Source organism: Podarcis raffonei, chromosome 3 (genome assembly GCF_027172205.1).
Source record: "Podarcis raffonei isolate rPodRaf1 chromosome 3, rPodRaf1.pri, whole genome shotgun sequence".
Taxonomy (NCBI): domain Eukaryota; kingdom Metazoa; phylum Chordata; class Lepidosauria; order Squamata; family Lacertidae; genus Podarcis; species Podarcis raffonei.
In genome coordinates this window covers 85,316,877-85,332,197 of record NC_070604.1, presented here as the reverse complement: position 1 = coordinate 85,332,197, position 15,321 = coordinate 85,316,877, and the positions used below count along the sequence as shown (strand labels likewise).

Below are 15,321 nucleotides of genomic sequence, written 5' to 3'. Positions count from 1 at the left end.
CCAAGGTACCACTGTAACAGGAAAGGGTGGCCATTCTCTATGAGCACAAAGCAATCCCAACGAAACATCCCTACTGCCAAGCTACTCTATTCTTCAGCATGTTAACATTTACCTGCACATTTGCTATGCTACAGAAAAAAGCTTGATGGCATACTGGTTACATTTAGTGACTAATCTCCCCATGATGCGGGGCAACCATCGATCAGGCATTCCGGCTCTGTTCATAAGCAAGAAGTATGTCAGCACATAGCTACTCTAACAGCCCAGAACACCATTACTCACTGCCCTCTACTACGCAAATCCCCACCCTCATTCCCTGAACTAATAGCCTTTTGGTGCAGAGAAACACTTCTGCTATTTCACTCCCCCCCCCCATTACCAGCATTGACAACCAGGGCAGTAGGCCCTAATTTAGCTCAGCAGAGGCCCTCTACAAACTGCTAATCCCAGTGTGCAGCTGTTTCTCAAATGCACTGGCACGAGCAAACCGTAAACGATTTATGGCACGTGGCAGGAAGACGGCTGGCTCCTTGCATGGGCGGAGTTTTGGTATAAGATCGTGTTTGGACTAATGTTTATATTACAGGCTGTCAATCCAATACTAAATACTACATGGCAATACGTTCTCCACACCCAGCCGGGGCGCTGACTACGCTAAATCCTATCAGAGTTATTTCTGAAGCTACAAGTTGGGAGCTGGGAGGTTTGATCCTTGTAAATATACCCTTTAGAAGTTTTAGAATCTTACAAAGAACTTGGCTTAGTTTCTGCAGCATCACTGTACTTTCAAGGATTCCCAGTTGGCATGAGACCATTGCTTATTCATAGGTAGCCTCATGATGCACACACATCATTAAATGCCCACCCCAATCTTAATAGTCAAATTATTCAGCTGATCTAGAGAGAACACAGAAGTAACTCTTCCCTTGAAGACTTTCTACAAACACAGAAAAACGCCTTTTGTTTCTTTGGAACGGTGTTTCAGTCTCTGAGGACACCATGCTGCTCTCCTTAAAATCACTACTCTTCAATGAAATGAAAATTCCAGCGGGGAGTTGCTCAATTAAAATTTATCATTAAGTTTGATAGTATTTCCTAAAGGCCTCAAACACAATGGTTTCTCTACACTTCAAGTATTAAGTGAGCATAGCAAAGCTAAAAAAAGGCTGTAGTTCCACCAGTTACTGCTGTTGTGGAAGATTTTCAGATTAAAATTTCCTAAGAACCCAGATAGACTTTGTCTCAACAACAAAGATGATCAGACTACATTTATTTACTTATTTAGGCTCTGAAGAACTAAGCAATGATGTGTAATGTTGCTTGTGGTGCTTATTCCCAGCCTTCCACACAGGCTGGGAAATGCTGGGTTTGGAATGGAGAACAATGCAGGAATTTACATTGGGACACAATCCTCCTCTCCTCAGGCGAGAGAAAAGGGAGTTTCCTTTCAGCTTCCCACAAAAGAGCAGAAAGGAGAGGAGTTTACTAAATTCCCTCTTCATATACTTTATATATAGGTAACTGGGAAATGACCCCCATTTGCCACCAAAAATATACTCTTCTCGAAGAACATACTCTTCTTCTCCAGTGAAAGGGAAGGGGTATTGGATCCTTTCCTGTTAGGATTCTCAGTGAATTAGGCCCCTCCACAGAGGTGAAGGGTCTCTTAGAATGGGGATCTGACCATAACAAGGAAATGGTGGTAAGATCCCACAACTTCAAATCAACCTCCTCCTTCCCCAGAAACACATCTAAGCAGGAGAGTCTCAATTTCTCAGGGCTGGAATTTATATAGCAATAGATATACATTCCAACACAAGGCTGAAAATTGTTCAATATCAATACAAGGTTTGTAGAAATTCTACAGCTGCCACCATACACTAGCCAAAGTAAAAATACTGTATACCTATTTTAAAGCAAATGCTAAATGTCTTAACAGTACAAACTGTGTTCTGGTTTTATAGTGGGTATTTTTAAATGATGCGTTTCCGGATCAAGGTACTTGAGTATTTCAACAACTTATTATTTCTAAAGATTGTAGTTACCAACTCTTTACAAAAAATATATATAATTACAAATAAATCCAGATTTTGTTGTTGTTGGCATCCATCTGTCTTGAGGCGATGGACTATGCCTCCAGAGGTAAAGTCAAATCATTGTAGAATCACAGCAGCTGCTGTGGTTACAGAGACTGGTAACTTGTAACTGCTGCCTTCCATGTTGGTTTTATTGAATTAGCAGCACCAAAGTGACCTCTCTTTGAGGCACAAGCCTTGGCAGAGTGTATAGAGGTCCTGGGTTGCCCAGATGAAAAGAACCCCCTCACAGCCTCACTGACGTGATCCAAAGGAAAGCAGAGCAATACGTTTAGCACCAGTTTGGCTGCAGGAGTTGCCAAAAGGAGGAGAACAATGTGCCATCCAACACTTAGGAACTCCACTCTGAATTTGTATAGGGTTTACTCCTTAGCCTTTTTTCCTCCCAAAGGTGTCCTGCAAAGCAGCAGGTAAATATGTAAATGTGTGTGCGAACTCTTTTGACCTTTTAAGAAACAGGCTGCTATTTTGAATAATCATAAACAGACCGGTTTAAAATTATGTGCCCTTTAAGTTGCAACAACTTAAAAATCCATGTCCTGGAAATCACTGCGATCACCATGTTTGAAGGCATATTAATGAACAAGTATTATATGTTTTCAATAGGATGAAGGCTGCAAGCCTAACCATGTCTACTTAAAGGTGAAAAGAAGGAAATAGAGACAAAAACAATAGTGTGATATGAATGCAATTTTAAACCAGTGCTCAAAAGAAGCCCTCTCAAATTACCAAGTGCCACCAAGTACTTCCTGCCTTTTCCTTGAAAGAATTTGATTTCAAGCTGATAGCATTTATTTATAAAGAACAGTGAAAATTAAGATTCAGGGGAGGGAACTATATCACAAAATAATAATAATTTAAAAAAAAACATAATTCAGGTTCAGGAACAGACAAAATTAAGGCACAACTACTGTGTGAACTAGGGATGTAAAACATATATACAGTGGTATCTTGGGTTAAGTACTTCATTCGTTCCGGAGGTCTGTACTTAACCTGAAACTGTTCTTAACCTGAAGCACCACTTTAGCTAATTGGGCCTCCTGCTGCCACCATGCCGCCGGAGCACGATTTCTGTTCTAATCCTGAAGCAAAGTTCTTAACCTGAAGCACTATTTCTGGGTTAGCGGAGTCTGTAACCTGAAGTGTATGTAACCTGAAGTGTATGTAACCTGAGGTACCACTGTATTGGTTAAATTAAAGGACATGGGGGTGGGGGGAGTAGTTTCTTCTACAAGGCTGTGCTCACTTGAACATTTAAAAGAAGCCCAGTGAAAATATATGTTTGATCTAATCCTTTTGAGAAACAAAAGCACATTAAAGAAAGCTTAGAACTGAAACATTAAAACACGCAAGACAGAACTCCCAATGGCAATTCCTGCAGCAGGTGTCTGTGAATCCAACTTTATAGCTTGGCTATGATAAAGCAGCCTCAGGCATAAGATGTTGACCTTGCTGGAAGCAAAAGTCTGACTCTGTTGATCCCAGGGCATTGAAATGATCATTAACACTGCATTAAGTTACCATCCCAGTTAGTCAAATCAAAGATCCAACCTGGTGCTGAAGTGAACCAGTCACAGGTCATGTCCCAAGGAAAATGGCTGCTTCTCTCTTCAACCTCTTCAAACTAGCTAAACCAAGATGTTTATTTTTTGATCCCCAGACAGATTTATATACTATATAGACTAAAGGCTTAACTCTGCTCTTGCATGCACATAATTCCTAACGAAGTTTTGCAAGAACTATGCATGGAAGCTTCAAATAATCTAAAATCCTTTTCCAGCTCCAAAATCCCTCTTCTTTTGGCTATACCGCAGTTCTGATTTAACTTGAACCACTAAGTCCTCAACCCTGAAAAAAAATTACTAATATTTATCCACTATTTCCCAGGCCTAAATTAAAAGCAGTGTGGGAAAAGGGGATCTGAGGTAAACTCTATTTTACAAGAGCTATACACCCCCAAACTCAAGCCACTGAAAATGAATTGTGGCAACAACATACACAGTATACAATTATAGACTCTCCCCAATACTTAAAATTTGCAACAGTATCATAAGCATAACCACTTTGTTTACTCTTTCTGGCCAATTTTACCGAAGATTTCATTTTCCCTGCATTTCGGGATATGTTCATTACTCTACTTCCATGCAAGAACAATTTTAAGCAAACAATTTGAAAAGGCAGTACAGGAAGCAAGGCAGGCACACACTACAGACTTTAGGGAACTTGCCGGAAACAGTGTGCAAAGTGAGATGCACAGTTTAGCGTATCATTCCATATAATATTCAAGTAGGTATACTGTGTGAGAATTGGGAGGGTGCCCCAACAGGACTTAGGTAAGGGTAGGTGATTCCTCCATACCTGGGGAAACTTGGGATACAAAGGCAAACTGGCAGGGTATAAATAAAAAATATTATTATTATTATTATTATTAACACTTCCTGAAGACCAAAGGCTGACTGTTTAACACATGCTTCCCTCGTACGACAATGGAGACCTGGCAATGGAGGGCCCTCAGTTACCAGGTCGCTTCAATTGAAGAGAATCAGCCAACAGACCAGTTCCACCTTTGACCAGAAGTCTACATGTGGGAGGGAAAGGACGCCTGTCCCAAGAAGAAGAAGAAGAAGAAGAAGAAGAAGAAGAAGAAGAAGAGGAGGAGGAGGAGGAGTTTGGATTTGATATCCTGCTTTATCACTACCCAAAGGAGTCTCAAAGCGGCTAACATTCTCCTTTCCCTTCCTCCCCCACAACAAATACTCTGTGAGGTGAGTGGGGCTGAGAGACTTCAGAGAAGTGTGACTAGCCCAAGGTCACCCAGCAGCTGCATGTGGAGGAGCGGAGACGCAAACCCGGTTCACGAGATTACGAGTCTACCGCTCTTAACCACTACACCACACTGGCTCTCTCATGTGGACTTCACTTGCCTACTTCATAGTTCAAGGAACTGTAGTGGATGCAGGCCAACCCCTTCCCTGTGAAAGACACCAATGGATTTCCTGCACAGGCAGGAAACAACGTGAAGTTTTTCCAACAAGTCTTGTACAGGAGTAAAGCAGGGAAATGGCTAGAGTGGGTAAGAAAGGAACCCACTTTGAATCCCTCCAAGAGATCCTTTGAACTGAGGGGGGCTGATCTTTCTCACATTAAATGGAAATCAGAAGACTCGACACTTAATATGCTTTCTCCAGCAGGCTTTAGAGAACCCATATTAAGAACGTCAGACAGTCCTGCTTACCGGAGTTCCTCCTTTATTAGCTTCTGAATCAATCAGCAGCTCTTCCAACCAGGGATAGCACAAGAGCCAATCCTGAATTATGAGCAGGTCTTCGGTGCATAATAGGTCAAAGACATCAGTATGAATAAGATGAAGGAGGCATGAGATCAAGCTAGAATAGTCTTACAATCTTCTTCCCACAAGGCAGCACAGTTTCCCGTATCATTCTGACTAAAGTTCACTAAGGGCCTGCGACGTGGAGGGACCAAATTCCACATACTTTTATTCTCCGAACCGTGACTAAGAAAAAGTGTGTTCAGTGTTCTTGAAGATCAGACACAACTATATCCAAGCCTGACAGGAGTCTTTAGTGCAAATACAACACTTAGGGCTAGGCAACAGGTATACCCTTAGTTGTGCAACTCGCGCCTCTAAAATATCCAGATTCGTGACACATTGATTGCCATTGTGTTTACATGCAGTTTACTTTGAGCACTAAATAGGCAATTAGCCAAAATTCACATAAAATGGATATGGCATACAAAAATTTTAAATAAAAGAATGGACTTGAAAATAAAGGTTGCTATGTATTCGGCTTTGTCACTTCCTCATAGCTCTCAAGAACTATTTTAAATAAGGTATTTTGAGAAAGTCTTCCTTACAGTGATTACTTAAAGCAGGAATGAGCTCTGTGGCCAGATCCTGGATCAAGCCTACCAGGCCAAATTTGGGAGGGCTCCCCGCCTGTCAATCACACTATCAGGTGACTGGGTGCTTTGAAGTCCCAAAGTCAGACATCAAAGAATCATATACAGTCAATCCATCAAGTTTCAACTGTACTGCTGAGCCAATGGCTGCTTTCCCTTGCCAGTGCACAATTAGGAGCATACTTTAAGGCTCTCAATTGTGCACAGGCTGCCACATCACTACCTGCCGGCACATATTATGTTAGTTGGACAAGATTTGGGAGAAATAGTCTTGCAGACCAAATTTAGTTTGGTCCAGGGGCTGGAGGTTCCCCACTCCTGATTTGCAAAGTATCAGCTGAAGCCAGTGCTTCCCCCCCTAAAAAAATGTTTAGGGGTACTTTCATTTTCCTACTCATATTGAAATACTGTCCCTCAATGAGGCCATACTTAGATTCACAAAACGTTTAGGGGTATGCGTACCCCCAGAAGAAAAGCACTGGCTGAAGCTATCTAGGAATTATCCATATGGATTACCTTAGACTTCTTTCATAAGAATTTCCTTGCTGAAGCAAACCAACATCAGCCTAATCTAGCAATGTATAGTAACTAGCCAGGTGCTCTGCAAGCTGATAAGTTAGACATCATGGCCACAAATATACCTTTCAGACGTTCTTGCCAGAGAAAATCAAGAGGGCTATTTGCAGGAGAGGGACCAGTTTCTCTCTTCCTTGCCTATTTGCATAGCCTTTGACTGCCACATTATCCATCTCGATCACTTTATACTCTCCCCTAAGTGGGACAAGTATAACAGATTTTGCTACGTTTTATGATTTTTTAAGGCTGATCATTGATAGAGAACATGCTTTGCAAATTGCAGGCAGGCAGTCTTGAGTTCAATCCCTGACATTTAAAGGTATGGCTGGAAAACACCCTGTGTAACCCTGGAGAGGCAATGCCACTCACTGTAGTCAATAATGAGCTAGGCAGACCAATTATCGGACTCTGCATAAAGCAGCCTCCCATATTCCTTTCATCCCACATCTTCTACTCCCTGGAAGAGAAGCACATGTTAGGCTTATGCAGGACACTCAAGAAATGCCTAGGCAGCCCCTAATGCAACACATAACCCCTTTTGTTTCATTCAAGAAATCTGTTCCAAGCAAGGTGGTCTTCATAGTATCCCTGGCTTAGGGAAATCATTTCTTTGACCTAGAAATCCAGTGTCCTCCAAGTGCTGAGTGACTTTCTGTATCATTCGGTAAAAGGGACCTGTGACTTCCACACCATGGTCACTTAGGTCTCTGGGTATACTTTCATGAGGCATTGTAAGACAGACTTGTTTGTCTCCACTGAGGGTGTATTTGGGTGATGGATTATAGAGGTTCTGCAATTAGCAGGGTTGCTGGCAGGGGAGGGAGAAAGAGGAAGAACGCTAACCTTGGAATGTACTGCCTTTTATATCCCAGTGCTAGAATGTCTCCTGTCCTCAAGGAAAGGCAATTCAGTGCTTACATTCAACTTCCTATTCTTCTCAAGGCAAGGAAGGCTTCTAGGTCAAGCCTTCTCTGGTACAACTGCATCCTAGTTTACCTGTATCTCCTGTATAGTGATGAGGAATGGATACTAATACTAATCCCCTCTAACATACTTTCCCTCACATTATTCTTGAATTTGGTTTGTTTGGGATATTTTCTCATAGCTGAATTGTAAGCGGAAGTGTAACTTTTTTCCTCTTCAAAATGAAGCAGTTGGCAGAGATCTTTCCATTCTAGCATTTAGAACAGTATATACTAACCTATGGTCCTCTAGATTTTGTTGGCCTCCATCTCCCATTAGACACAGCTACAATGACCAAGGATTATGTGAGTCATTGGTGCTCACCAACGTTACCTGGATGCCAGGGTTATAACAGCTTCTTGATACAGATTAGTTGAGTAGTTTCCCATCCTTTTGGTGAAAACAAGCAAATTACATTACTTATACAAGTGATCATTTTAACTCCTCTCGCAGATCTTGGTAGACTGTGTTCATTTTGCTTGACAGCCTTGTGGTTCTGTTATACTGCAATCAATTTATTTTTTGGAAAACAAAGAGATTTCAGCTAAATTTGTGTGTACGTGGACAACACTAATCCATTTCAGAAACCAAATCCATTTCTACTGTATCCACAAATTGTGCATATTTAATTTAATCCTGTTTATATGCCAAGAAAAACCACAAACTCTTATTTATGAGCCCTGCTGGTCCAACTGGCAGACAAAGATGTGTCAGCGCAGATGACACAGTCTAAAGCCACAAATTTCCTCTTTCATTACTTCACTTAAATCTGTATCCACAACAAATGCAATTCTGCAAGACAGATGTGCAGTGCTGAGAGTCACAAACAACTATGGAGAAGCCTCTCACTTGCTCCAGCTTCTCTCAGGTCATGGCCATTCAATTCTTTGTCCACTCACTCTTGCCTATCACTGAAATGTCAAATAATATCATCTTTCCCTTTTATTTCACATACTGTATCTTACTACATTACATTAGATTTAAAGGCTGGATATAAATCTTCAAAACAAATAACCATAAATAACCTAGAATAACTCTCAGTCTGGAGCTGTATTCACTGAAGATTTCCAATTCCTAGAAGTACGGCAGAAACAAGTTTTATCATCACAAATAATGGGAATAAAGATGAAGTTAAATCACACTACGTGAATTTCACTCTCACCTGCTCCAGCAGCTCCTTTTAGTACTATGTACTAATCTCCACTGTTTCCATCCTTTGTCCCTCAGGCAGGCGATTTCTCCTCCAGCAGTAAGTTTCAGTCTTACTTATTTCCCCCTCTGTTGTGCACACAGTGCGGGTAAGAAATCACTGCCCCAAGAATAGATCTAAATCAATTCTTAAATCCGCACCTATTAATATCCATTCTCAATTCCCCCAACTCCTGCTCCAATTGTCCCCCAAAAGCCAGCCCCCCCCCCGTGGCTCACTTATATCAAACTTTCAGCCCCAAGAGAGCCCACCGCTCCGCTTCACCCCCAGACCTAGCCGGCTTGCCTACTCCCTGCAACTCAGCCGCGATCCCGACGGAGGACGCAGGTCAGCCCCGCCCGCCGCTACCTGCTGCTGCTGCCTACGGACGACCCCGCATCAGCCCAGGGCCAAGAGGCGGCTGGCGACCCGGCCCCAACCACGGGCGCCCCGTGGTCCCGCCGAGGGGCTCCGGATCTCAGCAACAGGCTCCCCGCTTCGGATCCGCGCCTCCACCTACCGGGGCCCAACCCCGCGCTCCGGCTTCCCTGGGGGAACCCCCGTAACTTTGAGGCCGGTTCCGAGCCGGTTGGAAACAGCCCTTTGCCCGCCGCAAAACTTTGCCCCCCGCCCCTCTCAGCCGGGACCCGCGCGCTCGGCTCAGGCCGCCATTTTGCCGCGGGGCATGCCGGGTAATCCGGCGGAATCCCCACGTACCGGCGCGCTTGCATCATCACCAAACCGAGAGCGAAGGAGCGGGTGGGATGATATTGAGAGGGAGAGAGAGAGCGCGCCGGGCGTCGGGAGGGTTACCATGACAGCGGGGAAAGTGGAGGATGGGGAAAGGTAGGCGGCGACCTTAGGAAATAAAACACGAAGAAAAAAAAAAACAAGTTTTGCTATGGGTGGAATCGGGCCGGGCGAGTCTTGAGGCAAACTATAGGCTTGTCAACACATTTAAATGATTGTTTTGTGTTTTAGTTGAGGTGGTGATATAGTCAATAATAAATGCTTCTTTATTTATGGCGGCTCTACATGTCACGCATTACTTCTGCAGCGCAATATTTAATAAGTTAGTTAAGTCTAAATGAATTCGGTGCTCCTTCGGTGAGAGTGCTTAAGGGCGCAAGCCTGCTTACCTCGTGTTAAGTCCTATTGAAATCAATGGTGCTTGCTTCGTATTAGGAGGCATAGGATTGCATTGTAACGCTACAGCGTCAGGCTGCAATTCTCTGCACGCTTGGGAATAATACTGAAGTGTGCTTACTTGGAAGTGACAGCTGGATCATTTTGTTGAATTTGCAGCGTGCTTTAATTTATTCCTTCATTTATTTAAACAGTTATATGCTGTCCTTAAACAAAACATGGTCAAGGCAGTATACAACATTATAACTGTAATTTAAGTATAATTTATAATTATATAACTATAATTTAATATAAATATAATTATAATTTTAAACACACTAAACCCAACAATAATATAAATATTAGATAACTACTCAATCTAAGGATCAATAACATCTGGTATTAAAATATCAGGGAATGTCAAAAGACCAGAGTAAACCAATGAAGTATCAATATTGGCTAGCTAGCCTATTTCTTTCTTTCCTGCAAACTGGGGATAACATTTCATGCTATTGATCAAGAAGACTGTAGTCCACAATATATCCTGCCACAATACACAGGTTAGTCTTTTGAAATGCAATAATAAACTTCTGCCTGCATTGTTTCCCATCAAGTAATTTTTGTCTACAGCCTGAAAAGTTTTCTGAAGAAGGGTCTCTGAACAATGTAACCAAAAGGATCTACAGAGCACTGCCAATTGCCCTGGGGGAAGATTGCCAAACCAGGCCTGATCTTTCATAATCACATGTCAGGGCATCCTTCAGGAGAACCCACATGAATGTAATTCTGACAGAATAAAGTAGTTCAAGGGGTTGTTTCAAATGTCACTAAAATCACCTGCAATAACAAACTGAGCGATACTGTAATCTGACTTGGAAATTATGTGTGCCTATTCAGTCCTATGCATATACTTCAGACATAAGTATAATTGAGTTCAATAGGACAGACTCATAGGTAAGTATGTATAAGATTGCCAACAGAGGCATGCAAGTACAACACCCATTCAGCAAATTAGCCTCTTGAGGTCTATGAACCTCTTGCAACAAAATCTGAAATTCCAAGCAGAGGCTCCTCATCAGAATATTAATTTTCTAGGGCTTCTGCCATAAACTCCTGGAACCTCCCTGCTTTCTCCCCAAAATCCTGAAGTGACCTCTAAGCATGCATTTTGCTAATACTCATCTTACTGTTCAACTGTTCTTACTGTGAAGGGCGTCTGCATTGGACAAAGAATTGTACATTTTACCACATGTGGTGGGATTGCAATATCATTTTAAAAAATGGGAAATGATATACAATGAATTGAAAAAGATGTTTAAAACAACTTTTGTTTAAAAATCGGAAGCTTTTCTGTTAGGTTTTTTAGGACAAGAATTGCCGAAGGAAAATCAGACATTATTTACGTATGCTACAACAGCAGCAAGAATTTTAATAGCACAAAACTGGAAGACTGGAGAAGTACCATCAAAAGAACAGTGGCAAGAAAAGCTGATGAACTATGCAGAGTTAGCAAAGTTAACAGATAAACTGTGTGAAAAGGACAATAGTGACTTTGAAAAGGAATGGGAACCTTTTACAACTTATTTGCAGAAACAACAACAAAAATGGACTCATTGGCAGGATTTAAATAAACATTTACAACTTTATTTACAGAGAACAAGAAATATAGCAGGTGACAACATAATGTAATGTACAAACAGCAGAATGTAACATTTGCTGTAATAAACCAGAAATGGAAGTTGGGGGAAGTCAACAGGGAGGGGGAAAACTGGAAAAAGAATGTTAAGTAATGATATTGAATAGTTGTTATGAGAAAAGAAAATTATATATATATATATATATATATATATATATATATATATATATATATATGTATGTCTGTCTATTATTAGCATTGAGAGGTGGGAGGTGGAGATAAATTGAGGTACAGTATATGGCAGGACTTTGCAAGCAATGGTAGAACGTAATAAATCATTAAGAAAGGGAAAACAAAAGGGGGAAAGTATATTTTATAATGAGGATGCTTGTGAATCTAGCAGCTGGTTTCAGCTCCTCCAGTGTTCATGTACTTGTATGTATACATTGTTGGCTGGCTGCTATAAAACCCCAGACTTCTTTAACAGAGTTGGGAGAGGAAGAAAGGAAGATGGCCCAGTGACTCTAGGAATGAATCTTTGAAAATTTCACTAAGCTCAGTAGTGAATGCAAGAGAAAAAAATGAATTTTCTCCAACCCCATAGTGGTTTGCTGCCTGTCCATTTGTCTCACTAAAATGATCAGGCAAACATTTAGCTGTACAAATGTACTGAAATGAGAAAGTTATGTGGATGGGGACTTGTACAGACAGGAGAATACAAGGTAGTTATTGTAAGAATGGAACTGGACCTCTTCTCCCTTGTTATGTAACTAGTTTCCAATAACCCTCTTCTGACTCTGTACCAGCCTAGTCCTAAGTACATCCAAGCCCATTAATTTCAAAGGCACTCCTGACTTTACATAGGATGGGGCTCTGCGGGCAATATCTGAGGACAAAGCATAACTAGTTACTATGGTAACAGGTACAGCACCACAAACAAAGGATTCTTCTAAACTGGCTGTGGGACTAGGCAGAAAGGAAAAGGTGTGGGTGGAGAATGGAATAAACCATATTAGAAAAAGACAAGAGGGTGGGTGTTTCTGAAAAATAAGATAGGATGGTGGCTAGTATACCTTTGGTATCAAGGTCTATTGAAGGTATCTCTGAGCAATTCTGTGGATTGTACTCATGATTATTTGAGTCCTATACCACAATGCGGACCGTATCCTGTTTGCTGTTTATTATTACTCATTATATTTGTGTTCCACCTTTCTTCCAAAATCCTCTGGACAAAATACAAAGGGTTATTTTCTCCCATTTCCACACCCTTAAAACTCTTGCATGAAGCAGGTCAGGCTGAGATTTCACTGGCTTAAAGTCAACTGGCTTCATGGTCATCAGGGATTTGAACCCAGCTCCCTACAGTCCAATCCCAGCCCTAGCTACTGTATCCAACTGACTCTCTGTGAATTAGAGTCTCCAGCATCAGAAGCACTATGCTTCTGAATGCCAGTTGCTAGGGTTCAAGAAGCAGGAGAGTAATGTTAAACTCAGGTTTTGCTTGTGGACTTCAAATAGATAGATCTCTGCTTGGCCAATTGTGAGAAAAAAGACCAGGATGAGATCATATTCGGACCCTGCTGGGCTCTTCTGCATTCCTATAATCAATATACACACTTCTTTATTAAATTAATTGTACAAAATGGAGGTAAGGTAGGCATCTATGAAGATAACTGGCTGCTTATTTAATGATGCCTAAACTCCTTTATTTATAGAAATGGAAGAAAGATGCATGCTATCTGGATAGTATCTAAAATACATTTGCCTTAAAATCATGGTCCCCTCCCCCCACAAGACTCACAGCCCAGTAACAAATACTGATACAGTTAATCGTACAGTGGGAAGAAGAGGCACTTGGCAGGGTCCGACTTGCATGACCTTGGGAACATATTGTGCAAAGGAAGAGATTACTTCATTTGTATGACTTCTGGGGAGTTAGCAGTACATCAGTTCATACATCAGTCAGGGATATTTCAAGAAAGGCGCTCAGTACTTGGCCCTCCATAAATTCTCCAAATCCTCTCTCGGCACTGGAGTCAGATAACAGGCAGAAAGACAATGACTCCAAGAATCCAGGCTGCCCATCTGCTCTACACTTCCAGATTCTTGCCTCCCTAGCGCCAGCTGATGAAATTTTCATAGCCACAATGAGGTTTCCCATTTCTGATGGGCCCTTCTGTCTTGAAGCCTTCACAGTTGTGCCCTGTTCAGGTTTCTGAGGGTGTCTGCTGTAGGTGACAATTATAAGAGCCATTTGCTCTTTTACAGTGCTCTTAAAAGCAGAGGATTTAAAAGAAAGTAACACATTAAAATCTGGTAAGAGGTTGTTTTACAGGCTTTTTGAGTTCTGCTCCAGGTAGGGGCAATTAATGCTTGAGCATGTAGTGGCATCTCAGATCCAGAAATTCTCGGCATAAATTTTTGGCCCATTTCAAAATGGCATCAGGCCTGGTTTAAGGATGGAAGCAACTTTGGTCAGCTGAGTAGATGACCTTTTCCAGGACCTAAAAAGGACCTCACCATGGAATTCAATACCATAGAGCATAATATCTTTCTATACTGCCTAGCAGGGGAGGGTTTGGAAAATGCTCTTCAGTGGTGGCTCCAGTCCTCTCTTAAAGTTCAGTTCAGGAAGGTGATGTTGTAGTGTTCCATTTTTGACAATTTGGTGCCCTTCATAGGGATCCATTTTATCCTCCATATTATTCAATGTCCACATGGAACTACTAGTAGAGGTTGTCTGAGGCTTTGGAATACATTGTCATCAGTATGTGAAAGACACCCAACTCTTCTTTCCCTTTCTGTACCTAATGCCATGAAATTTGTTGGAGTTCTAAACTGGAGGTAAAGCTCAATCCAGACAAGATGCAAGTGATCCATTTTGGATGGTATTCCCCTTCAAAAAACAGGTATACAATTTTGGTATGCTCTTGGATTCAGCCCTGCATCTGGATGACCAGGTGGTGGCCGGGAGTGCTTTTGTGTAGATTAGCCTGATGTGCCACCTGCGCCTGAACCTGAGGAAGTTAGTCCTGACTATGCTAATGCACAAGACTAAGATCTATCAGGACTGGATCGCAGCAATGCACTTCACATGTGACTATGGTTGAAGAGCCTTTGGAAGCTGCAGTTGGTCCAAAATGCAGCAGGAATAATGTTAGCAGGCACATGTCCTTGGGAACACATGATGCCTACCCTGTAATGTCTGCATTGGCTGCCTCTTTTTTTTCTGGGAACAATTCAAAGTGCTGATGATTAAAGCCTTAAATGGCTTGAGTTCAGGATACTGAAGGATTGCCTCCTCCCTTACCAACCTGTCCGCTTCCTAAGATCAGTAGAGGTCCTTCTCTGTGTCCCTATTAAAAGTAGACTGGTAGTGACAAAAGACAGGGCCTTCTCAGTGACTTTCCCAATATTGCAGTACACTTTGCCCCATGGTAGGTCCTTTCTGCGTTCTCCATTCCTTGGCTGGTCAAGACATTCTTATTATAGCCAGCTTTTGTCTACCAAATGCTGAACTTTTATTGAACACTAGGTTTTATCTGTATTCTCTTCCTTCACGTTTGACTCTGTCTATATTTTTGTTACACCCTTAATTTATTGAATGTATTGTATGTGCTTTTTATTACTTTTTAAAATGTTTATAAACCGCTCCAAGTGGTGAAGGGCGGGAGGACAGAAATCTCTAAATAAATACATAAAATAAATACATCCTAACTAATGTGCTCAAAATCAAGCAGAAACTCCTGTTCCTTCAAGGCAATTTGTATTTTGGTAAACTGCCCTATGACTGTCTTTGGCGAAGAGCAGTAAAG

At 41.7% G+C, this 15,321-nt stretch overlaps 1 protein-coding gene across 2 annotated transcripts in view; it reads right to left on the bottom strand.

Annotated features, from left to right (window-relative positions):
* TJAP1 (tight junction associated protein 1) overlaps window positions 1–9,435 on the bottom strand; it is a 44,987-nt gene extending 35,552 nt beyond the window's left edge. For both annotated transcript variants that reach the window (XM_053382849.1, XM_053382848.1), the window contains exon 1: window positions 8,719–9,435. The gene's annotated coding sequence lies outside the window, so the exon portion shown is untranslated. The remainder of the gene's footprint in view (window positions 1–8,718) is intronic.
* Window positions 9,436–15,321: the final 5,886 nt, after the last annotated feature.